Source organism: Oryctolagus cuniculus, chromosome 7, assembly GCF_964237555.1.
Source record: "Oryctolagus cuniculus chromosome 7, mOryCun1.1, whole genome shotgun sequence".
NCBI classification, from domain to species: Eukaryota; Metazoa; Chordata; class Mammalia; order Lagomorpha; family Leporidae; genus Oryctolagus; species Oryctolagus cuniculus.
The window spans coordinates 882,388-898,960 of record NC_091438.1 but is presented as its reverse complement, the minus strand read 5'-3'; the positions used below and the strand labels follow the sequence as shown (position 1 = coordinate 898,960).

At 44.5% G+C, this 16,573-nt stretch overlaps 1 pseudogene; it reads left to right on the top strand.

Moving 5' to 3' along the window:
* Positions 1-669: 669 nt before the first annotated feature.
* On the top strand, positions 670-1,508 carry LOC103346229 (carnosine N-methyltransferase pseudogene; annotated as a pseudogene).
* Positions 1,509-16,573: the final 15,065 nt, after the last annotated feature.

Sequence of the window (16,573 nt, the reverse complement as noted above, 5' to 3'; positions counted from 1 at the left end):
CTGGATGACAGGATGTTTGTCTAATGACAAGTGTGCTCACAGGAGGTTAGGTGCATGCATTTCACTGAGGCCCACTGCAGGGTCCTGCATCTACTTGCAGAAGAAGCTAGACCACAGCTTCTTTCCTGTAAAGGCAGGAATAGAGTTTGCAACTGGCAGACAAGAAAGCAAAAGTGAAGGGGTGGGCAGGGTCAAACAGCTAAACTCCAGTCAGGTCACAAAGACTAGAAAGGATGGCTTCAGGTGCCTGGACCCAGCCCTGCCCCATCTTCCTTAGACCCACCTGCTTTGGTCCAGGGACCAATGAGAGTATGAATGGAAGCAGCTCTGCTTTGCTGAGCTTGATGCCCAGAGATGATCCATCAGGCTTACACCGGGTGTCTGAGCTGTATCTTGGGGAGCCCCTGCAGCTGTGGTAAGATCTCCATTGCCATGGGCCCCAGGAATTATGCCCATGACACATCAGAGTACAGGACCCTGGAAATATTTCTTGATAGTACGTGAACAAATCCTGTCACTGTGCCTTGGGCCAACTCTTAATAAGGCCCTGTGTAGCCCTTTAACCCTGTGGGGGATTCCAAGGATACCTCAGGACCTCAGTGGTTCCAGCATGGAGGCAGCACTGAGGGAAACAGGGAGTGAAATGTGCACTGAGTTTGCAGCAGGTCCATGTTGGCACCATCAAGAGGAGGACAGAGCAGCTGCCACCAAGCCAAGGATGGTGGCAGGGATGCAGCAGAGGAGTTTAGCACAGCTTCCCGCCACTCAGCTGCCAAAGGCTGCTGGCCAGAAAGCAGTGGCAGCAGTGCTGGAAGTGGTGCGGTGGAATCACTGTTCACCCTGCACTGGGGCTTGGCCATGGCGATGTCCTCTGCTGCCTTGAGCAGCATGGAGGAGGAAAAGGACAGGATGGAGCACTAGCACTTCTGGAAGATCACGAATGCTCTCAGCCACTATGGCCCCAGAATGTAAGAGCTGGCACATTGAATAGAAAGAGAATTTTGATCACTTCCAGTTAATCAGCAGAAACTGCTTCCTCAATATCTTAACTTGGACAAGATCTCAAACTGCATTGATCCTAATCAAGACATGCTACTGACCATTGTGAACTGACTTTATAAATATGTTTGTAAATAAAGTATATGGAGAATATAGAAAGAATGGAAAGATTTTGCCAGCATCTACACTTCACATGAAAGTTAAAATCCATACTGAGACACTTTGTGAGACTATAGTGAAACTGGCTAAGCAGGATGGGATTCCTGATACCAGCCAATCATTATAAAAATGTTTTTTTAAATTTTCCAAGATATGGGATCCTTCAAAAACAAATATTCCAGTACATGGTGCTAGAGTAGAAAGATTGGTCTGGAAAATATCTCTGCTAGGTTGTGAGTGTCAAGGAAAGGAATGGACACTTGTGCTTTTCCCTGAGGTTTATACGAGAAAGATGCTCTGAAAGTAATAAACTTTATCCCTTGCCCTTAGTTCCCTCAAATGTTCTATGAAGAAAGTACATAATCTGCATGCATCTAGACTGTTCATTGTTTTTCCAGATGAAAGTTTCAGAAAAAGTCTGCAATGTCACAGCTGGTGTGCATGTGGGGGGGACAGAGGCTGACATTGAAAACCCCTGAAACTGGCACCTGAGCCACCTCCCAAAGGCATTGAAACAAGTGTGGTATGTGAAAGACACCCAGGACTAGTGCATATTCAAATAGAGGTGGAGGCAGAGGTCCTATGAAGGAAAGATCAAACATTACTGCAGAAACCTTCATGTGTTCCCATTTCCCAATCTGGATACCCAGGAGAGTCATTCATCAAATTCTAGAACACTATCCAGAATATTCTGAAGACAATAAAGGAAGAAGTGTGACCTCTTGATTACAGACTGCTCTGTCCTTTTGCTCTATTCAAGCATCACCAGGAAGGGCCATTTTCTTTGCAGGCTCTAGCTGTTCAGATGTTAAACCAAGCCAGAAATATCCACATAGACACATCAAGAATGAGGCTAGGCCAAATGTATGGGCACTCGGTGGCCCAATCCAGTCATTATGTAAAATTAACTATCATACTATGACCACACAGAAAATAAAAAAATAAAAACAAGATTAAGGCAGGGTTTTTGCATTCATAGCCATAATCCTTGATATGCATAGTCAGGCAGGAAGGAGGAGGCTGGAAAGGGAGAAGAAGTAAAAAAGGGAGCCCAGAAAAGGGGATACTAGAGGGCAGGAAAATGATGAGACTGACAAGGCAAATGACCAAAGAGAAAACAGTTCCTGAGGGGTGAGCAGAAGGAGTAAGACTCTGGAGTGAGAGCTGTATCTGAAGCCTGAGCCCCCAAGCTTACCTCAATCCCTCCTCCCTCACCCCATGATGACCAAAAATATCACTGGGCCAACCAGGGCCCATTTCCCCAAATACAGGAAGAAGGTATCAGAGTAGACATGGGCAGCCATCGCCAAACAACTCTCACTTGCACAAAAGGTTCATCCACAGGCAGCTCCTCAGTACCCACAGCAGTGAAATGGGGGCTCCTGCCTGTCCTCATTTCTGGGCATCTTTGGAATTCAGTTTAGTATAGGAAACCACAGCCAAGTAATGAAGGCCAACACATGTGTGTTTGTCTCTCTAGGGACACATACTCACCGTGGATGGCCCTGCATTTGTTGACTGATGCTTCATAGACTGGTCTGTATGATGAACAACCTCACTCATCCAGTCAAATGATGGGTTCGGGAAGTGCATGCACCAACATCGAAACTTTATTAACAATCTTGCAAGATTTCCAGCTTGGTAGGTCAGCATACCTGGGGTGGTTAGAGCTGACTATTGATTTCCTAGCATGGAGATCCCTCCCCTTCTTTTTTTTTGACAGGCAGAGTGGACAGTGAGAGAGAGACAGAAAGGTCTTCCTTTTGCCATTGGTTCACCCTCCAATGGCCACTGAACTGCGCTGATCCAAAGCCAGGAGCCAGGTGCTTCCTCCTGGTCTCCCATGCGGGTTCAGGGCCCAAGGACTTGGGCCATCCTCCACTGCACTCCCTGGCCATAGCAGAGAGCTGGCCTGGAAGAGGGGCAACCGGGACAGAATCCAGCGCCCCAACTAGGACTAGAACCCAGTGTGCCAGTGCTGAAGGTGGAGGATTAGCCTATTGAGCCATGGCACCAGCCATTTCCCCTGCTTCTTCACAGGCTGAAACACTGGGGTTACAAGCTGTCCTGCCTTCTCATCACCTGTTCTTGCCACTATACTCCTGTTTATCTTGTTTGCCTAAAAGCTTTCAGGTGCTTGTAACCTAGCAGTCTTACTTTAAAACATAAATCATTTCATTTCAGTAGCCTGGGCAGAATCAGGCTAATGCCAGGAGCCCAGAACTCCATCTGGGTCCTACAAATGGTGGTAAATACTCAGTGTTTGATCATCTGCTGCATCCTGGTTGCACAGCAGCGAGCTGAATTGAGAGCAGGGCAAATGGAGTGTTCACATCTCAAATATTCAAAAGAGTCAGGTCCCAGCCAGGCCATAGTTTGGAACCAGGTGGACACCTCCCACTTTTGTGGCAGGGACCCAGGTTCTTCAGTCATCACATGCTGCTGTCTGTGAGCTACATCAGCATGAAAAGCAATCTGTAGCCCTAGCTGTGACTAGAGCCCAATGCCCTCAGCTGCAGGGAAGTGTTTGGTGTCATTAAATTGGCTTTGAGCCCCTCCCAGAAGAACAGACCCAGGTGGGAATTTCTGCTAAGGGAAAAGACCTTTCACTTCAACCCAATTCACCAGGCTTCTGCTCAGAAGAAATACAGTGAGAAGGGATTGCAAGCCTTTCTTGCATGTCTGCCTGACCTTCCAAGCAAAGCAATGCAGAGCCTTCTTGCCAAAACTGTTAGCATAAGCTACACAATGGAGACAAAGCCAAACATGGACAGGAGTGCACCTTAAATGAATCATGAGTATCTGACTATGCAGTCAATACAAACCAAACTGAAAACAATGTTGCTCCCTCATGTATCTCTCCTATTAATTTGTCTTTGTGGTAAAGAACTCCCAGAGAAGCATCTTATTCCTTTGGTCAAGAGGTCCCCAACATACACAACTGTCTGGTAAAATCACCAGTGAGAGAATATGCTTTCTTATAGGATTAATAAGGATGGGAAACTAGAAATCCTGGGAGATATGTTGGTGTTTTTCACAACTATGACTAGCCCCTGCCTGGATCATGCAAGTCAGATCAAGGTTGTTTATGTGACTTTGATATCCCCAAGGTTTTCCAGACCTCACACATTTCATGTAAGCAGATGCGTTGTTAACTGTTCATCATCTACCAGGCTGCGAGGGTCAACTAACTTACTTAAGTGACATTCTCATGGGCCTCCATCAATATTCCCCAGTTAATCACCCCATGAATCCACTTGATGTTTGTGACTGAAAGCTTAGCATCTGACATCAGCCCTTTATATTATCTCCAGCGTACAATCAATGTGTGGGAAAGTATTAATTGTATACACTTCTCCTATCCCTCAATTTAGAGGTATCACAAAAGTCAACCAAGACACTTTTCTACAAAAAAAAAAAAAAACTGATACGGTTTAAATAGCACTGTGGTTTTGAATTGTCCATTAAAAGTTCATGGTTTGGGCTGGCACCGCGGCTTAATAGCCTAATCCTCTACCTGTGGCACTGGCACACTGGTTTCTAGTCCCGGTCGGGGCACCAGATTCTGTCCCGGTTGCTCCTCTTCCAGTCCAGCTCTCTGTTGTGGCCCGGGAAGGCAGTGGAGGATGGCCCAAGTCCTTGGGCCCTGAACCCGCATGGGAGACCAGGAGGAAGCACCTGGCTCCTGGCTTCAGATCAGTGCTGTGCACTGACTGCAGTGGCCATTGGAGGGTGAACCAATGGAAAAAGGAAGACCTTTCTCTCTGTCTCTCTCTCTCACTGTCCACTTTGCCTGTCAAACAAAAAAAAAAGAGTTGCCAACTTACACTTTCATGAAATGGTGGTCTTACATTCTGGGAAAAAGAAAAAAAGTTCATGGCTTGGAACTTTAATTATTCAATGGGACAGTTTTTGGACATGGCACCTAGTAGGAAGTGTGTCCGTTATAGAGCTGGAGCCTCTATAAATGAATTAAGGTCTTTTCCCCAAGAGGGAGCTCTTGTTCTTCCAGACAAGAGTCCCTTTGGATAAAGCCAGGCTGCTTCCTCTGACTTGCCCCTTCTTTTCCTTCTGCTTATCAGCTGCTTTCTGCCATAACATGCAGCAGCCTCAGAGCCTCCCAGCTGTAACTGCCAGACCTTGGAACTCCTGGCTTCCAGAACCATGATTCCCAATATGTCTATAAATTATCCAGTCTCAGCTAAAACAGCTTATAGCAATAGAAAGTGCAGCACAACAAATAGAAAGGCTGGGGAAATGAAGAATTTATGTTTTTCAGCTGACTTCAGATAATAACAATCCCTAGAGAAGCACGGAAAGCATTTTCAAGGGCCCAGGAATCCTCCTGCATGGCACTTAGAATGCCACTCTAGTGAAAGTCACTAGGGAAGTAACTAGATTCTCCAAGCCAGAGAGCCAACATACACAGACCTGCATGTGAAATAAGGAACTTTCCCCACTTGGTTCTCAAATTCCAAATTGTTAAACATTGTAAGGAATGAAAATCTCTGACTTGCTTATCCCTAGACTTGGATAATTCATCTTAAAAGCACTTAATGCAATTAAAAGCTCCACAAAAGAGAGTTGTTTACTTGCTGAGTAGCTACTAAATGAGGAAAACATCCTGAAGGAAGTGAATTTCCAGATAGAATGGAAGGAGGAAAAGTCCTTGAGTTGGCAGAGGAAGAGCAAAGCATTCCAAGATGCAGACTCTCAGATGTGCAGAGATCTGTAAAGAAATCTAATTCATTTGCCCAGCTGAAACAGCAGCAGTCTCAGCTGCAGGAGATTTCATCCTGCAAGCCATGGGATCCCTGAGGGCTCTGACACCAGAAACAGCAAGGTGAAAGCTTTATCCCAGCTAAATGGGGTAAGGCCATTGCAGCCACCCAGACATCTATAAAGGTGAGGAAGGATCCCTTCTGGGAAAAACCAGACACCAAGCACTGAACGGATCTTGGAGACAGACTTGTGGTCAGGTGTGAGGAGGAGAGAGGTTTGCAAGTGTGAGCCAGGTGTGACGGGCCTGCTTCACACCAGCAGAAGCCAATTCATCCAGAAGTTGTTAAAGATATTTGAGAAGCATCACCAGCAACAGCAGACAGACAACTGTTGTAACTGTTGTGTTGGTTATTTACTTGAGTAGTACTATATTTATTTCCTGTGTGCTCTATTCAAAATCTCTCTTTTTTTAAAAAGATTTATTTATTTATTTGAAATTCAGAGTTACATAGAGGGAGGAGAGGTGGGGGGGGAGGTTTTCCATCTGCTGGTTCACTCCCCAATTGGCCGCAATGGCCAGAGCTTCACCGATCCAAAGCCAGGAGCCAGGAGCTTCTTCCTGGTCTCCCACATGAGTGCAGGGGCCCAAACACTTGGGCCATCTTCTACTGCTTTCCCAGGCCATAGCAGAGAGCTGGATCGGAAATGGAGCAGCCAGGTCTTGAACTGGTGCCCTTAAGGGATGCCAGTGCTTCAGGCCAGGACGTTAACCCACTGTGTCACAGTGCCAGCCCCTCCAAAATCTCTTTACACTCTGTTGATTGAACCAGTTGTAGAAGTGTCTCATTTTAATTAAATTTGAGCTTAGAAAACTAATTTGATGACAATGCAATTTTTGCCTGCCGAGTATATTTTCATAAATTTCTTAGAAAGATAAGCTTAAATCCTCTCCTCTGTTTCAAACATAATATTCTTATTTGACTTTAATGTCAACCACTGCTATAGCAGCAGTGCCCAAATCATTTTCATAAACAAGGAAAACAGAAAGATGCTGAAATGATGGGCTTGTTGTGATGTAATCTGGTTTAAAAAGCATTCTTGGCCGATGCTGCCACTCAATAGGCTAATCCTCCACCTGCGGCGCCGGCACACCGGGTTCTAGTCCTGGTCAGAGTGCCGGATTCTGTCCTGGTTGCTGCTCTTCCAGTCCAGCTCTCTGCTCTGGCCCAGGAGTGCAGAGGAGGATGGCCCAGGTCCTTGGGCCCTGCACCCACATGGGAGACCAGGAGAAGCACCTGGCTCCTGGCTTCAGATTAGCACAGTGTGCCAGCCACAGCATGCCAGCTGCAGCAGCCATTGGAGGGTGAACCAATGGAAAAAAGAAGACCTTTCTCTCTGTCTCTCTCTCTCTCACTGTCCACTCTGCCTGTCCAAAAAAAAATTCTTAAAATCAAGCCTATTCCTTTGTACTTTGACAAGATTATGTTAATAATTACTACATCTATATTCCCTTCTGGATTCAAGATGGTATTCAGAATGCATTAAAATTTATAAATCTCAGGCAGAATTTTAGAGTTTGAAAGAACCTCAAGGTTTTCTATTATCAGTTCATCAGCATCTTAGGGACAAATTACAAAGCTTCAGAGAAATGGCTGTGACTTGCTCAGGGTTCCCCAGCAGTAATGGAAGCATGGCAGGGACAAGACTAGAACAAGGTTTTGTGGGTGTTTTGGGTATTTTTTTATGTATTTTTTGAGAGGCAGAGAAAACAAGCTTCTATCTGCTAATCCAACTTCTCAAATGCCAGAAATTACCAGGTCTGGGCCAGACTGAAACTGAGAGCCAAGAACTCCATCCAGGTCCTCCCTGTGGGTAGCAGGAACCTAACTACTTGACCCATGACCTGCTGCCTCCAAGGGTGCACATTAGCAGGAAGCTAGAATCTGAAGCTGTGCCTGGACTTGAACCCAGACATTCCAATATGGAATATGGTCATCCCAACCAGTGTGTTAAACAGTAGGCCTGTTCTGGACCAAGGCTTGCTAGTTCCACACTCTGTTTGCTCCATCTCCAGTGTCTGGATTGCAGTCACAACCTTCTATGTCATTTCTCTATGCTCCAGTTTCTTCCTACCTCTGTAAATCCTTTATAAATGCTACCAGCCAGCTCTTCCATGTGTTTTCATCAAGGTATTCCCTGGTTGAAAAACCTAAAAGGATGGTGTAGATCTACAGCATTACAAATTTTCTAAATCAAATCCAAGTTGGCTATTTTTTGTCCCTGGTTTTGAGTCCTTCTTTGCTAAAACAAGTTCCTTTCCCTCTTTGAACCTCAGTCTTCTCACCCACAGAGTGATGATAATGATGCCTGCACCTTGGGGGTGATCTGAGGATAGAGTGAGGTGCTGTGTGGATGATGATTGAAAACACTCACTTCATGCCTGCTTCCAACAGCCCACACTGGCTCTGCTCATTTCTCTCTTGGGTTCCAGATAAATACAAATTGGAATTATTCATCCAAAACAAAATAAAAACAAAACATCAAACATGCACCTGCAATGGCTTCTCCACCAAGGAAACACCCAGCAGGGGGAATCCAATGCTCCTACTTCCTCAGGAGCATCTGGGACATTTTTCCTCCTTTCTCCATATTCAGAGATCCCTAGTATCTCTTTCAGAAGCATTCATGGTTCAGGACATCATATGGCTCATGTGCAAATGTGAAACAGTGCTTCTTGGAATCATTTTTCATCCCTAAGTTATATGCCAACCAGCCCTGTTACAATGAACCTTTGCTGAAGAAGGCAAGCAGATAATGGTTCCTATGCTCAAATTTTGTGACATACCCAGAATGGTGAGAGGGATTATCACCAGGAAAATTCAATGGCTGTCAGCTGTGTCAACTGGGGTGAGGTCTTTCACTTCCCTGCCCCTAAGTTCTCTCACATGTTCTATGAAGGGAGGGGGTGCCCTCTTGATCAGACTGTTCAGTCCTGTTGCTCTATTCAAGGCTCACCAGGAAGAGCAATTTCCTTTACAAACTCTAGCTGTTCAGATGTTAAACCTACCCAGAAATTCCCACATAGACACATCGAGAATGGGGCTGGGCCAAATGTATGGGCAGTTGGTGGTTCAGGCTAGTTATTATATAAAATTAACGTTCATACTATGAGCACACAGAAAATAAAACTCCAAGATTAAGGCAGGATTTTGGCATTCATAGTCATAACCTTAGATAAGCAAAGACAGGCAGGAGGAGGAAGAAGGGTTAGGAAGGGGAGAACAGGTTCACAAGGGAGCCAAGAGAAGGGTTTTACTAGGGAGCAGGAAAATGATGAGGCTGGAAAGGTAAATAACCAAAGACAAACAGTCCCATAGGGTCAAGCAGAAAGTGTAAAACTAGAGTGAGAGAGCAGTTTCCTAAAGCCTGAGCCCCTGTGGTTCAGGCTATCCAGCAGCTCATGTGCAAATGTGACACACACCATTTCTTGGGATCATTTATCACCCCAGTGTATATGCCAACTGACTCTGGTGTGATGAATTTTTGGTGAAGGAGGAAAGAAGACAATGGTTCACATTTTATAAGATGAGAAACAAAATGTTGTGAGGATCTGACCATCTAGAGAACACCATGCCTGCCAGCTGTGTCACTTGTGGCCATGGCTTTCACCACCCTGACCTGTAGTTCCCTCAAATGTTGCATGAAGCAGGTACATGATCTGGATTCACCTTGACTGTTCATTGTTCCAGAGAAAAAGTTTCAGAAGAAGCTTGTAATGACACATTGTTCTGCATGAGGAAGGGATTCGGGCTGGCCATTGGGAACCCCTGAAATTGGCACTCTAGCTACCTCCCAAAGCATTTTAAAAAAGTGTTATATATGTAGAACCCCAGGACCAGTGCACATTCATGCATAGTGGCCATGTGTTTATTGTTAGAAGGAAAGTTGGAGAATCCAGATGACTGAGAACAAAGTCAAAAGATCAAGGTAACTCTGGGAAATACCTGTTGCTCTGAAGGTGTTTCCTGAATGTAGAGAGGGAACAAAGTTTAATGCCACCATGAAAACCAACTATACCATGACCCTCCTCAGCTCCTGCTCTATTTGAGAGGATGGTGAATCGAGGATGGTTTTATAGTTGTCCATCCTTTCCTTTTATTTCTTATTACAATTAAAAGAGAAATACATAAACATAATTAGAAATAAGCATGTTCGTGCATGGAAGTTATAATAATGTTATCTTTGACCAAGAAAAAAAAAAGGGTTGGACTGAGGCGTATAGGAACGTTGTCTTTGTGTGCTATTGCAGGTGGCATCAACTCGGGCTAAGTGGTTATGTATTTAGAATGTTATATATAATATACATTTGAGATTTTTTACATATTTGGGGCATGCATCCTTACCAGTGCATTAACTAACAGGCCCAATTCCAACCCCATATTGTCTTCTTGACCCAATAATTTTCCTCAATAATGTTCTTTGTCTCCTATGTTAATCTTGCCAAGGTAAGTATTGGTAATAAGAACAAAAGTATCCTAAACATGTACAAATAGGAAAATGAGAAGGGAATCAAAAGTGTTCACTACAAAATTCAAGGAAATGAAGAAAATTCTGTGTGGGTTGAAATGAGATAAAAAGTCTAAGAGAGAACAAAAAGCAAATGTAAAATTTCAGAAGTAATGTCATAATTATTCCAATATAAATAGTGTCAACACTCTAATGAAAAAGAAGATATCAGAATGCTTTAAAACTAAATCCAACCATACACTGTCTACATAAAATCACTGTAGATTCAATAGAAAGGAGGTTCAAAGTGATGGACAGAAAAGGAAATGTAGAATTGTATCATAGGTAAAAAATCCAACTGGTGTGGTTATACTACCATCAGACAATTATATGAGAGACAAAAATCATTGCAGGAGACAAAAAGGACATTACATATTGATACAAATTACTGTGTTAAGAACATATAATATGGAGGGGCCAGTGCCATGGCATAGTGGGTTAATCTTTCCACCTGCAGCACTGGCATTCCAAATGGTTGCTGGTTCTGGTCCTGGCTGCTCCACCACCAATCCAGCTCTTTGCTCAGGCCTGGGAAAGCACTGGAAGATGGCCCAAGTCCTTGGGCCCCTGCACCCATGTGGGAGACCTGGAGGAAGCTCCTGGCTCCTGGCTTCGGATTGGCGCAGCTCTGGCCATTGCAGCCATTGGGGAGTGAACCAATGGAGGGAAGACCTTTCTTTCCTGATTCTCCTTCTCACTGTCTGTAACTCTGCCTCTCAAATAAAATAAATAAAATGTTTTTAAAAAGAACATACAATATGGAATAGGCATTTGGCCTATTGGTTAAGATACCAACCAGTTAGGATGCCTAAGCGCCATATGCGTATACTTGGTTTCTAGTCACAGTTATGGCTACTGGTACCTGTTCTGCTAATGTAGATCACAGAGAGCAGCATGTGATGGCACAGGAACCTGGGTCCTGGCCACCAATGTGGGATATAGCTGTAGAGTTTCAAGCTTCTGGCTTTCAGCAAGCCTGGACCTGACTGTATGGAGTATGTGGGAAGTAAACAATCACATTGCTTTGCTCCCCATCCAGCTCACTGCTGTGCAAATAGGAAGAAGAAGATATTCATTCAAATACCTGGGTTTTTGCCACCATTTTGAAGACCCTGATTGAGTTCTGTACTCTTGGTTTTGGCCTGATTATGCCCAGGCTACTGTGCTGATTTGGTGATTAAATCAGAAAGTCAAAGATATCTCTCTCTTTCCCTCCCTACCCCCCCTCCATCTTTGCCTTTAAATAAGTACATCTTTTTAAAAATCACCAAAATCAAACTTGATTCTTTGACAAATGAACACATATTACAAACACTTAGATTACAAAGGAGAGACTCAGAATCTTAACTCATAAATGAAACATAGACTGTTACCAACGAATTCACAGAAACAGAATTATAAGAGAAGTCTATGGAGAAGGAACTCAAAAAAAAAAACCAGATAATTAATATAGGGAGAAATTCCTTGCAAACATGAACACCATCAAAATTCTTTACAGAATAATTATTAATCATCATAGACATAGTACAAAAATGATGGTTAAGAACAATGCCATGGCATTCATGTTTTATGTGTAGTATACCAGAGTTAAAACACAAATTTAACTGGTTGTGATCTCTGAGTTTTGTGTTGTAGAAGCAATCAAACCTTCCTACCATGGAGGATAGAACAGAAAAAGAGGTGTTGGTAGGAGAGGGGCTGCATCTTGGCCTCCCAGTGCAACCTGTAGTTCTCAGCACAGAGAAGCTATTGTAGAATTGGTCAGCTGCAGCCACCACACTCAGTCAGCAAATGAAAAAAGAATCTTATGAATGGGAAAGATATGCCCATTTCTCATTTACTATTATGAAGTTAAATACTTCTCTAACTCCAGTTTCAATAACTGAAGATAAACCTCAGTTGCCAAAAGTGGGCAATTCTGTAGTCAGATGCTCCTATGTGTTTCTTTGTGCTTATTGTTGCTGGTGCTGCAGTTGGATATCTATGGCCTTCTCATCTCACATCAGTCAGCAGATCAACTATAGCATTGTAAGGGTAGCGGGGGGCGGTGCTCCTTGAGTAACTATCTTGTGAGAATGCAGTAAGTGAAATACCAGCAGAAAGATAGGAAAATAACGGGTTCTGGGATATAGAAGTGTCCTTTTTTCTTAAATAACTACAAGATACCAGGTTCTGGTGTCGGAGCAGACCACCACATTTTCTTTTTTTTTTTCCTTTTTTTTTTTTTTTTTTTTTTTGACAGAGTGGACAGTGAGAGAGAGAGAGACAGAGAGAAAGGTCTTCCGTTGCTGTTGGTTCACCCTCCAATGGCCGCTGCAGCCAGCACACCATGCTGATCTGAAGGCAGGAGCCAGGTGCTTCTCCTGGTTTCCCATGGGGTGCAGGGCCCAAGCACTTGGGCCATCCTCCACTGCACTCCCTGGCCACAGCAGAGAGCTGGACTGGAAGAGGAGCAACCGGGACAGAATCCGGCATCCCGACCGGGACTAGAACCCGGTGTGTTGGCACCGCAAGGCAGAGGATTAGCCTAGTGAGCCACGGCACCAGCCAGACCACCACATTTTCAACCTGTCAGCAAGTTTCCAACTATGGCATTTCTATAGTGATCAGTGAGGTAACGTCTTTCAACTCTTTCTACTCAGAAAGATGGCATTCTCAGCTCATCAGAGACCAGGACCACTTCCTTGATGTATAGAATGTTCCAGGTATTGGAAGCTAGATCAGACCTCAATAGAGAGATAACCTGGTCAGAGACAATGATCATTTCCTGAAATGTATGTAAGGAAGCCATTTCTCAATTCACCAGAAACCAGACCCCTGAAGAAAACATATGCAAACATGAAACAAAACAACAAAGCAGGCCCCAACATAGGCGATTGATCAATCAACAGGCAATTGCTAAATAAGCTGTGTTGTCCACAACCTTACTGGAACACTCCCTTGGATCCCCTCCTCAGTGAAACTTTACTTCTCCTTTTTCTCACACTCATTATCCAACCTGAAATAAAAAACTGACTCAAACTGCAACAATTTGATTCTGTAATTCTTAATTGTGATTTCAAATAAATTATTTTCCTAGGACATGCTGAGAAGTATGGAAACAATTATGGTTGAAATAATTTGTCAAAATTGCCGAGAGCTGTTCAGAGCAGAAACAGCCAAATAATGTTTAAGACATAGGGTTCTAGGCTGGCACTGTGGCTCATTTGGCTAATCCTCCACCTGCAGCGCTGGCACCCCGGGGTTCTAGTACCAGAGGGGGCATTGGATTCTGTCCCAGTTGCTCCTCTTCCAGGCCAACTCTCTGCTGTGGCCCAGGAAGGCAGTGGAAGATGGACCAAGTGCTTGGGCCCTGCACCTGCATGGGAGACCAGGAGGAAGCACCTGGCTCCTGGCTTCAGATAGGTGTAGTGGCCATTTGGGGAGTGAACCAATGGAAGGAAGACCTTTTTCTCTGTCTCTCTGTCTCTCTCTCACTGTCTAACTCTGCCTGTCAAAAAAAAAAGATCATCAAAAAACAAAAACACATAGGGTTCTGTTGTAAGAGTGACCATATCACTTACCAAGAACCCCAGTATCGAAGACCATCACAACAGGCTAAATATACCAACAGATATGTTTGAGGAAGCCACGAACATTCACTCTATAGTGCAGTCATGGAGCAGCATTTGATAGCAGACTAACACATTTGTGAATCTGTAATTTCTAGAGGAATAAGGACCCTCATGTGATATCAGGTTTTTTTTTTTTTGACAGGCAGAGTGGACAGTGAGAGAGAGAAACAGAGAGAAAGGTCTTCCTTTTTCCATTGGTTCACCCTCCAATGGCCGCCGCAGCCGGTGTGCTGCAGCCGGTGCACTGCGCTGATCCGATGGCAGGAGCCAGGTCTCCCATGGGATGCAGGGCCCAAGGACTTAGGCCATCCTCCACTGCACTCCCGGGCCACAGCAGAGAGCTGGCCTGGAAGAGGGGCAACCGGGACAGAATCCGGCGCCCCAACCGGGACTAGAACCTGGTGTGCCGGTGCCACAAGGTGGAGGATTAGCCTAGTGAGCCACAGCACCGGCTTATCCTTTTCATATTCATTAAGATACTCCAAGATATTTTGCTTCTTCTTATCATACGGAAGCAAGATGTCAAATAGAATACGTAAACTTATGTTCAGTAATTACTGTTTCAGTACTTTATCTGGCTTAGAAAGGATCTACACTCTACTCTAGAGAGAAATAATATTAAAGAAAGCTAGCCATTGTTTTCAGTAATTTCCTAGTAACTTTTTATCACATGTACGTATGGGGAGACAGAGCTATTATTAAGTCTATGATACTACTATTTTACTTACCAAACATTTAAATACTCACAAGCATTTGAAAGCAATTTGTTTCCTTTATTTCTTGGAGGTTTAGAAATATATATCTATATATTTTTTCAGACATTAGACACAACCGTTCACATGCTAACCAAGACTAGGAATACAGGGTTACCACATGCTCACAGCACCTTCAATAATGGTCAGCTTGTAGCCTACAAAAACACTCTACAAGCTTTAGTTTTTCAGAACTAAAGGAAGAACCAAGTGGCTTTTACCAGGTATCATGCGATAACCATTTATGCATGCCTTGCCAGTGAGGTAGCCTGCTGTCCATGACTCAGAAATGAACAAATCATGTTTCTGATCTTTGAAACAGGATTTCATTCACTTATGGAATAAAGCAGGAAGGCCACACAGCCATCTCAACACAGCAAGTGCCAGAAAAACACCATCTCTGTGCTGGGCCATGACATTAAGACAGAGAGTTTCCAGAAACTGAGGCCAAAGAACTAATACTTAAAACCACTGGGGAAGTGACATTTCTAGGCTCATGCTCTATAAATGAAAATGCCACCCAAAGGTCTCTGACACACGACAGAGCAGAGCCACCATGCAACAGAAGGCAGTGATGTTAGACACAGAAGCTGTACAGGTGGGCCAGGATCATTCAAGCACCAAAGAAATACACTCAAGCTGCTCCACATTGTTGACTCCTCCATGGTTTCCACCACCCAAACCTGTAGCTTTGCTATCACAGGAGCCATGGTCACTAAGAAAGAAGGGCTGACTGTATGAAGGAGGCAGCCCCAGCGGATGGCCCTGCTGGCGAGGCTAAGCACTGCCAATGCAGAAGCCAATGCAGCATGGCATAGCTCCCTGCGACAGTAAATTTCCATGGCATCGTTTGCTGTGCCTCTGTCCTGCTACCTTGTTGCCTGCATGCAGGGGGCGAGGCTGCTTCCAGGAACACGAAGGGAAGTTCACACTGTCAAGTAAACCCATCGGCTCTACTCCAGGCTGCTTAGTGGGACGACAGTAACACATACATTCATCTCCACTGCTGCCATTCCTAACCAAAAATAGGCCTGAATTATAACAGGCATTCAAAGGAACCTGCAAAGCAATAACCTGGAGGAACAAATAGCTAGAATAATATACAGTTGGACTCCTAGAAGGCAAAGCAGACCAGAGAGAAGCATGAATTTATCACTGACCCAGGTCCAAATCACCAAGAAGCCAGACAGAGATGGAACATCACCCAGAAACTCTCCCTCCACACCCTATTTTCTACAACACATGGTTTAACTTCTATCCACAGCAATGGACTGAGATATGTTAATTCAAGTTGTGATGTTTATAAAAAGCAAAATAAAAAGCAGTCTGAAAATCAGAAACCAACACAGTGCTCTGATGTGCTTGTGCTTTATACTGCAGAACTATTACTAGGCGTCAGCTGACTACATCTGAGTGGCTTCTCATGGCCACTCTGGAAACACAACTAATGGAAACTTGTGCTATTAAAACCATGCTTACACCAGAGAGGTGGGGAAATAAATAAAATCCAGCAAATGAAGGGAAAAAGGAAACTACCTCAAGATTATCTGTCTCGGCCAGCACCGCGGCTCACTAAGCTAATCCTCCGCCTAGCGGCGCCGGCACACCGGGTTCTAGTCCTGGTTGGGGCGCCGGATTCTGTCCCAGTTGCCCCTCTTCCAGGCCAGCTCTCTGCTGTGGCCAGGGAGTGCAGTGGAGGATGGCCCAGGTGCTTGGGCCCTGCACCCCATGGGAGACCAGGAGAAGCACCTGGCTCCTGGC